At 43.9% G+C, this 9,391-nt stretch overlaps 1 long non-coding RNA gene across 3 annotated transcripts in view; it reads left to right on the top strand.

Moving 5' to 3' along the window:
• Positions 1-46: 46 nt before the first annotated feature.
• The window catches only part of LOC116239359 (uncharacterized), an 87,464-nt gene continuing 78,119 nt past the window's right edge, over positions 47-9,391 (top strand). For 2 of the 3 annotated variants that reach the window (XR_016461570.1, XR_016461571.1), the window contains exon 1: positions 47-134. This is a non-coding gene — a long non-coding RNA (uncharacterized LOC116239359). Of the gene's footprint in view, positions 135-1,844; positions 1,963-9,391 lie in introns of all 3 variants that reach the window. The other variant, XR_016461572.1, reaches the window with a different exon arrangement.

The following is a 9,391-nucleotide window of genomic DNA, read 5'->3' as shown; positions in this document are numbered from 1 at the left end:
AGTTCAAAATAAGAACACACTACATCCTAAATCTTGGATACCATCAACATCAACTTCTTGAAGCTTATGAAGTGGAGTCTGCAGCAGCACAAAATTTGATTACAGAGCTCATTCAGCATTCAGCAAAGCACAAGGTAGGGAATATTTTCTTTATTTGTTTAAAAATGTACTTGGAGAGCAACTTTTAATAATTTCTCATGAGCCATTTTGATTTGCAAAAAAATTGGGTGATGATTGAGTTATGCAAAGATTTTACCAGATTTAAGATGCTGTCAGTTAAATCTAAGTTTATATTTGGTATTTTTTGTAGCATTGCTCTCCTCTAAATGAGAAAGTAATGTGTAGGGATCTTAAAATTACTGAGAAATAATATTTTTCAAGGTTCTTGTAGTTTCTATGACTTGTCTTGTAGAGCTCCATACAACAGTCTTCCACCTCCAACACTTTCCCATAGTACAACAGGGCCCATTGTTAAACAGGGAATGCCACTTTTCTTTTTTGGTAGTCTATTTTAGTTAGGCCTCCTGAGCATGCAATGCCTTCTCTGCTGGCAATATTCTGAAAGCTCTGCCCTCTACCCAGATCATGATTACTTCCAAGATTTGGATATGACTGATGTTTCTTATTTGAGCCCACTGTGTTATCAGTGTAACCCACTTACACCATGTAGCACTGATTGCATGATGAGTAGAGGGGGCCCTCTCTTGAAAATCCAGCCCTGCACAAGCAGTTGGGGTGCCAAGAGAGGCTGCGGTTCAGTACCAACCACTTCTGGAGGGGCTTGAATCCATTCATTTGCTGCCAGTATCTCTTTTTCAGCTGGAGAGTAGCAGGCCTTGGATCCTCTGTATCACCAACCTCAACTTCAAGTCTTCCCTGAGGCTTTCTGCCGTGGGCTCCAGATGGGGACATTCTCCCCAGCTGCAATGTAGAGCACTTTTTTAATGTATTGTCCCACTCAGACTGCTGCAAGTGCTACTACTGAACTGTCTTCTTTCAATTTGTTTAAAGGCCTTGTTGCTCAGGGCCCCATCGGAAGACTGTCTTTTGGGTCACTTGTTAGAGAGGACATACAACCAGGCTGAAATCTAGAATATATCTCCAAAAACCACAAAATCTAGGAAAGCTTGTGCTTCTTTCTTGCTAATGGATGGAAACACAGCAGTTACTTTGTTGATCACATTCCTAGGAATCTAATAGCACCTTTCTTGCCATTTTACTCTTAAAATCTGAATTTCCTGTTGCAGATTCCTTGACTTTTATAGGAAAACCAGCTTTCAAAGGGATTTGGACTATTTTCTTTCCTTTCTCAAAAGCTTGCTCTGCTATATTCACAGTATCATAGAATCATAGAATGGTTTGGGTTGGAAAGGACCTTTAAGATCATCTAGTTATAACCTCCCTGCTATAGACAGGGATGCCTCTCAAAGGCATTCAGCCTGCCCTTGAATGCCTCCATAGAGGGGATATCTACAGCCTCTCTGGGAACCTGTTCCAGTGTCTCACCACCCTCGCAGCAAATAATTTCTTCCTAATATCCAATCTGAATCTACCCTCTTCCAATTTAAAGCCATTTCCCTAGAGGCCCCCTTCGGGTACTGGAAGACCACTATCAGGTCTCCTCAGAGCTTTCTCTTCTCCAGGCTGAAGATCCCCAGCCTGTACCCATAGGAAAGGTGCTCTAGCCCTCTGACAATCTTTGTCTGAACCATCTTCAGCAGCTCAATTCCTTTTTGTGTTGAGGGCTCCAGAACTGAATGCAGGTGGGGTCTCATGCGAGCAAAGCAGAGAGGCAGAATCACCTTCCTTGACCTTCTGATCATACTTCTCTTGATGCTACACAGGATACAGCTGGCCTTCTGGACTGCAAGTCCATTGATGGCTCATCCTGAGTTTTTCATCAACCTGCAGTCTCAAATGCTTATCCACAAGGCTGCTCTCAAGTTATTCTCCAACAAACAGGTATTTGTGCTTGAGATTGTCCTGACCCAGATGCAGGAGCTTGTACTTGATATTTTTCAACTTGATGAGATTGGCATGGGCCCACGTCTCAAGCATGTGCAGGTCCCTATTGTAGGGTAATAGGTGGGGTTGAGGGTGGTACAAGGGGAGTGGGGATTGGTTCAAGGGTTTTCCTGGGAGGGTTTGTGAGTTTCCTGGGCGGTCGCGTGTCACGGTATATAAGTGCTTGTTACGCAGCAGTAAATTGGCTTTCGGCATAGGAACGCTGGTCATTCGGTCCATCCGACTGTCCCCTCACCGGAGTCGATGTTGCGCAGCAACATCTGGTGACCCCTACGTGATCTGTTGGGCGCTAAGCATCAGGCGTGGGATGAGCGCCGGCCGCATAGGCGGTGGCCGTGTGAGGCGGCGTGGGCGCATGAGTGAGGTGCGCGGGGGGCCCGTGTATCGCATATTGTCAGGCACAGTGTTGTCTGTGTGAGTGCAGTGTGCGAGACCTCGGCTGACAATGGGGCTCGGCATGGACAAGGTGGTGAGTATGCTTAAATCCTTGGCCAAGGAAATAGGGATAACACTACATAAGAAGGAGTGTCAGCCGCTCTTAAAATGGATATTGTGGTGGCAGCTTGCTTTGACATCTTTGCAGAGTTTGCAGGAGGCGGTATTAGAGGTGGTGGGAAAGGAACTTTGGGAGAGTACCTGCATAGGGAACAAGGAGGCATTGTCTCTGCTTCCTGCGTACGGGGCTTTAAAAGGCATGTTAGAGAAACTTAGTGGTGAGGTTCAATTGTGGGCTACGTGTGTAGGTTGCTCTGTCAGGAGAAGCCCGTTTCTTCTTCAGAAACTGTGGGAGCGACAGGGGAGGAACTCAACAGGGGTAACAGGTTGGAGGAATCTCGAGAAAGGGGGAACTCAGGGGAAAGGTCTAACCGAAGGGAGGAAGCCATCGATGAGGGTCCCAGAGGGGAATCAGAATGTTCGGAGGGGGAGATAGGAGAAGGAAAGGAGATGGAGGAGGAAGCAGACGGCACGTTGTGGTCTAGGGAGGGTCGCCATTATGTCTGTTTTCCTGATGCTAGAGTGGGAGACGGTCCCCTTAACAGGGATACCCCCGCCTTTGTGGCCCCTCCACCATACCATCAGAATGTGGTTAAAGGAAAAGGAGAGGAAGTGAGCTCCTCTGAGTCAGGAGAGGAGTTGCTCAAACTCAGGACGCGTCTCGTGGAACGGTCGTCTGCGAGTGAGGGGGGACCAGGCGGGGATAGTTTGAAATTGAAAGGGGCTTCTCCCCTCAAATCTTCTTCAGAAAAGGGGGGGCAGCGAACTGCCATGTTGGTGTATATTGTTTGCTAGAACATTTTTGCAGATTGTTATCGTAGGGAACAATCACCCAGCCAAGGCACAAGATGTTGTGCTTCGCGAGTGCTTGTGGTCTGAGGCTCTTCCTGCAGTCAAAACAGCCTTAGCCACACTTCCTTCCACCAGCGTGATGGTGCTCCCAATGGGGAATTTGTCATACCACGGGATCCCTGGGAACAATCAGGGTCAAGCTATCATTGAACGGGTGCATCTCATGCCTAAGCGGTGGCTTAACGCACTTAGAGAGGGGGGAGGGCTGAAGCCACTTGAGCTATGTCCTTTGGCAATATAAAGTTTGAATTACCTTGAGGGTCGAGCCAAGGATTGCTTGGGTGAATGCGCTCCTATAGGGGAGGTTTGCATTCGTGAAGAGGGTACTGGCCTATGGTCAGTTAAGCAGTACCCACTTGTGGTCCTTGAGCAAGGGTATGCTTCTGTTCAGACCTGTTCTGGCAGCTTTGGCTGCCGGCTAGATGGGTCCGTCTGGTGCCTGCGATGAAGGCACCAGATCTGTGAATTATGTAAATATTATTGCAGTAATTCATCTCTTTTCGGCTTTACAGTGGATTGCTGCAACATGATCCACTAGATAGCTTTCCACCCAGTTCCAGGGTGTCTTTTACCATCTCTTGCAACAGTCGTTTTAGCTTGGAAAAAGCCACACTGATGTCAGCACTGTCTTCTGAACAAACAGTCCTGCAATCTGGTGGAAAGGGGGCTGAACATGGCATTGAAGTTACTGCAGCTAAGGGAAAAGAACCCTAGATGCAGATTTGCGCAGTTCGACTGTGTGTTGTCTCGTTGAGGGAGAAAAGTACCCCAGATGCAAGAATTGCGTGCTTCGGCTGCATGCCGGGTCCTTTCACGGGGGTGTTGCTCAGGCCCTGCCCTTTTGTCTGCGTGGGTTAGGGGTTCATGTGGGGCCCACGCCTAGTGGGCATCCCTGGGAGGGGTGACAGGTATATGACATGGATGATTCCCATTCGTCTGCTGGGGACCTGGTGGATAGTCTGCACCAACGGCAAGGCGTGGAAGACTGTCCCGGCTAACACAACGCTCGGCCTATGCACTTTTGTGGTACTGCTTTGGCCCGCAGCACATTCCCATAGACATGGGGGTAGGGAAAGGAGAGCCTTGACAACCAATTATATCTTCGAGTCTTGCCACGAGGAACTCTACCTGCCAAATCTATCCCTCAGGATATCCCTCTTTGCTAGCCCTGTACTCACAGCTTGGACAACGACCAACGTGCAGAAACTTGCATGCATTGTTGCAAAAAACGCGAATCATTCGGCTGCTGCAATTGATTCCCTAGCCCAAGCGCTTCATGCTTTAAAGGTTGCTCATGAAGAAGCCATTGACTTTGCGCTTATGGCGTTAGGATCAGGATGTTCTTGGGCGGAGCCAGAAGAAATCGCACATTATTGTTGTATTCGTAGCAACAGTTCTGTAGAAAACCTGCTACCACGGGCACAGCAGATGGGTCAAGAGTTGAGGGACACCTCGAAGAAGATTTCCATCATGGAAAATTGGTGGTCCTGGGACTGGTCCTGGCTGGGAGGTGTACTGGGGACGGTTCTTACGTGGATTGTGATTATTTTGCTGATTGTCTCCTTCGCTCCAACGTTACTCCAAATGCTAAACGGCCTGATCAGATGGCATCTGATCAGAGCTCACTTCTTGCTACTGCCGCATCAAGAAATGTAATCATTTGCTTATTGCTTCGGGAATGGCGAAACCGGATTTAAGTGGGGTGCTATTACAGGGTCGTATAAACTGTAATAGAGAGGGGGGAGATGTAGGGTAATAGGTGGGGTTGAGGGTGGTACAAGGGGAGTGGGGATTGGTTCAAGGGTTTTCCTGGGAGGGTTCGTTGGTTTTCTGGGCGGTCGTGTGTCACGGTATATAAGTGCTTGTTACGCAGCAATAAATTGGCTTTCAGCATAGGAACACTGGTCGTTAGTCCGTCTGACTGTCCCTTCACCAGAGGTCGATGTTGCGCAGCAACACCTATGAATGAGACTGCTTCCCCATAGCATGTCAACTGCATCACTCAGCTTGGTGTAATCTGCCAACTTGCTGAGCATGCACTCAATCCCACTGTGTATGTTGCCAGCAAAGATGTTAAATAACACCAGCCCCAGCTGGTTCCTCATCACCTGTCTCCACTTAGATGTTAAGCTGCTGACCGCAACTCTCCAATTGTGACCATGCAGCCAATTCCTTATCCAGAGAATGGTCCATCCATCAAATCAATGTTTCTCCAATTTGGCTACGAGGATGTCATGTGGGACAGTGTCAGAAACTTCAGACAAGTCTATACAAATGACTTCAGATGCTCTTCTTTTATCCTCTGATGATGTAAATCCACCATAAAAGGCTACCAAGTTTGTCAGACATGACCTTCTCCTGCTGAATCCATGTTGGTTACCATCAATCACCTTGTTTTTCTTTCCCATGTGCCTCAGTGTGGCCTTCCAGAGAATCTGCTCCATGGTCTTCATAGGCACAGAGATGAGATTTACTGGCCTGTAGTTTCCTGGATCTTCTTTTTTTTCCCTTCCTGAAAAAGGGGTCTATGTTTTCCCTTTTTCAATCAGTGGGAATTTCACCAGGCTGCCATGACCTTTCAAATAGGATGGATAGTGTCTTGGCAACTTCGTCTTCCAGTTCCCTCCAAACCCAGGGATGTATCTCACTGTGTTCCAAGCACCTTCAGGTTCTTTAGATGGTCTCAAACCTGATCTTCATTTACAGCAGATAGATCTACCTTCTCCCAGTTCTTAACTTTGCTTTCTACAACATGGGTGGCATGGCTAGATTCCTTGCTGGAGAAGACTGAGGCAAAGACGCCACTGAGTACCTCAGCCTTCTCTGTATCCCCTGTGACCAGGTATCCAGTTTCCTTCTAGACCTAGACCTTCTTTTTATCACTGATATACCTGTAGAATTTCTTCTCGTTCCCTTTTATGTCCCTGGCTAGATTTAATTCTGTCTGGGTTTTAGCTTTCCTAACCTGATTGCTGGCTGCTCTGACAACTTCTTTGTAGTCCTTCCAGTAATCTGTTCCTGCTTTCACTAGCTGTGGATGTCCCTGTTCACTGCAGGGGAGTTGGACTAGACGAGCTTTAAATGTCCCTTCCAACTCTAAGGATTCTAAGAGACAGCTTTTCACATTCTATTCCTTTCCTGATTTAGATACCTGCCTCTTCTCCACCTATATGGAAAAGCAGTAGGGGGTTGTGATCTGTTAGCTGTACCAGGCTAGGCAGTTTCTGGATGAGATCTCACACCTGGGTCTCAGGAAGACAGCAGAATTCCTAAGAAGGTCTGCTTGGCATATTGGACTTTCACTTCCCTTTAGGAAGGAATCAACTACAACTGTCTCTTCTTCAATGATGTAGTCTTGATGCTGGGGAAACGCTTTTCCTGGTTTCATTAATGATAAACCAAGACAAGTACCCACAGTTAATAAATAAGAAAGGAGTTAAGAAAAACATCTTGAGATATTCTGACTAAATAATCATTGTGATGAGTAACTATTATTATAATTCTTATAACAAATCTGATTTAACATGTTCTGGTCATACCTATCATTATTGTTATCCTTTGTGCTCCTCATTGGGTGCCAAAAGAATATTTTGGTTTAACCTGACAGACGAGCTCAGCACCATATAGCTTTTCAATTATTCCTTCCTTTGTGATGGAGAATAGGAAATGCCACTCTACAGTGTTTTGTTACTGAGAATTGCTTTAGTATTAATGTGTTACTGAGAATTGCTTATAGTGTTCATGACTGCTAAATAAGTAAAAGTATAGTTAAAAGTGGTAGCATTATTTTAAGACAAGTTTCTGGCAGCCTCATGAGGTTTAAGAGTAAGACACCTGAAAGACAGTAGCAACATAAAAACTTCTACCAAGATAGATGAAAGTTTATTTCTCTTCTGTCTTTCAAGAGATGACAAGATAGAGTACATGAAAAAAAAAAAAGAACAAATAAAACTTTTCTGCAAGAATTCCATAATCACTTATAGTTAACCCAAGAGTTGTTCATGGGAGAACAATTGAACGAATGTAGTAGATGCTGAATACTTTGTGATGTTGCATGAAGGGAGAGCCTCTTTAGTCTATTATCTTCTGCCTCTGTAGATATTCTCTGGCCTTGAGGTCTCTAGAATCTATGCATACCCTTAGCTTTTTTTGTCTTTCTTTTTTTTTTTCTTTCCTTTTTTTTTGTGTGCTTATTTCTGTGGATCACAGGCTGTTTACTATAGTACCGATGTAGTTTGAAGAGATGCAGGGCTTGAGATGTTTTATCTCTTGTCAGAGCTCGCTTCAATTAAATTAATGGATCCATTCAACTCCTCTTTCCTCTTTCAGCTGCATCACTGACAAACACATTAAAAAGATCTTAAGTCTCAAGATGGTACATCATGGCATTAGCCAGGGCACTCATTTCCCTCCGTCTTCTTTTCCTGTAAATCAAATAATTAATGAGATCTCTCCCTCAATAGAGCACTTCATCAATATTTTGTAGCAATAGAAAAAAAAGATGCGCTTTTTGCTCTTGGAGGAGCTTTTATCTCCATCTGTGTTGGATCTAGTGGGCAAATGTTGTAATTTGAAAATGGCAAAATATTTACTATTTTTTTCAGTTTGCTCTCACTTTCATAAAAAAAAATATTCTAAAGGCTTAGGTACTGGTCACAACATAAGTAAAGTGTTGTGCCTTCTTCTGTTACAAAGATAGGGGCTATTTAAAGTTTAGACTTGGAATAAAAAATAATTGAAATTCATTTCTTTGTAGAATATGTAATTGCAAAGGATTATACAGACAAATATCACAATTTAATGTGCAAGGTTTCAATTAACAGAAAATAATTATACGGCAGATAATGCTAGCTATTCTGTTTTCCCTGCAAAATATCATTTACCTTGGCACTGTTAACTCCTTCATGCTAAAAGGAATTGAAAAATATATATATATATTTAAAATATTTTCTAATTCAAGATTTTTACATGTAGAACATAACAAACAAAATATTGTAACACAAAGCAGTTGTAGAAAATTTTAATAATTTCACTCAAGTTAAATAGAAGGCTTTCAGCAGATACAGGTGTTAGCTCTCATTTCTCTCATTCTAGTCTCAATCATTTTGTTCTCTTCTTAAAGGCAGGTTAATTAAAAAAAACCCAACAAAACAGTCTTTATGTTTCTTCTGTTGAAGAGACATTGATTATTTAGTTGAGTACCAGACATCTTGCTAAGAATCATGCACAGATTTCTAATTGCTTCTTGCTTTAGGTTATGAAAAATGAATATAGTAATTTTAATTTAATGAGTTGGCTGCAAGCTGCATTTGGGTGAATAGGGATTACAATGAGAGGGGAAGTGTCAAATTTAGGCTGAGTTGCTAAAATATAATAATAATTTTAACCAAAATTAAAGTTTAATTACATTATAATTAGAACAATGTATTTTAATGAGAAGTATACAGATGCAGTAATGGATTTCAAATGAGTTCTATTAAATATCATTACACTGCCGTGACAAAAATAATGCATTCTGTCAGGATAGGCATAACTGAAATGTCTACAATTGAAAATTCACGTAAATGCAAATAAAGCCCATCTGCATGGGATTCTTCACAGGAACAGAGATCTTACAGGGGTGGTGCCCTGCTAGACCTGGTCTTTGCTAACAGAGGACTGTGGTAAAGGTGAAGGTTGGGGACCAACCTCCATGGGCAGAGCGACCATGGAGTTGTAGAATTCTCTATTCTTGGAGATGTCAAAAGAGTGACCAGCAAAACTTCTTTGTTGAACTTCTGGAGGGCAGACTTTGATCTGTTCCGGGTGCTAGTAGCACAGGTCCCTTGGGAGTCACTTCTCAAGGGTAAAGGGGTCCAGAAAGCCTGGACGCTCCTCAAGACAGAAATCTTAAAGGCACAAGAACAAGCTGTCCCTGAGTGCCATAAGGCGAGCCGTAGGGGAAGACAACCAGTATGGATGAGCTGGGAACTACTGTTGAGACTCCGGGAGAAAATGAGAGTCTGGAAGAAGGGGCAGG

The sequence above is a fragment of the Phasianus colchicus genome, chromosome Z (assembly GCF_987193195.1).
Source record: "Phasianus colchicus chromosome Z, bPhaCol1.hap1.1, whole genome shotgun sequence".
In the NCBI taxonomy this organism is placed as follows: Eukaryota; Metazoa; Chordata; class Aves; order Galliformes; family Phasianidae; genus Phasianus; species Phasianus colchicus.
The sequence above is the reverse complement of the archived record's forward strand: the minus strand, read 5'-3'. Positions and strand labels throughout refer to the sequence as shown.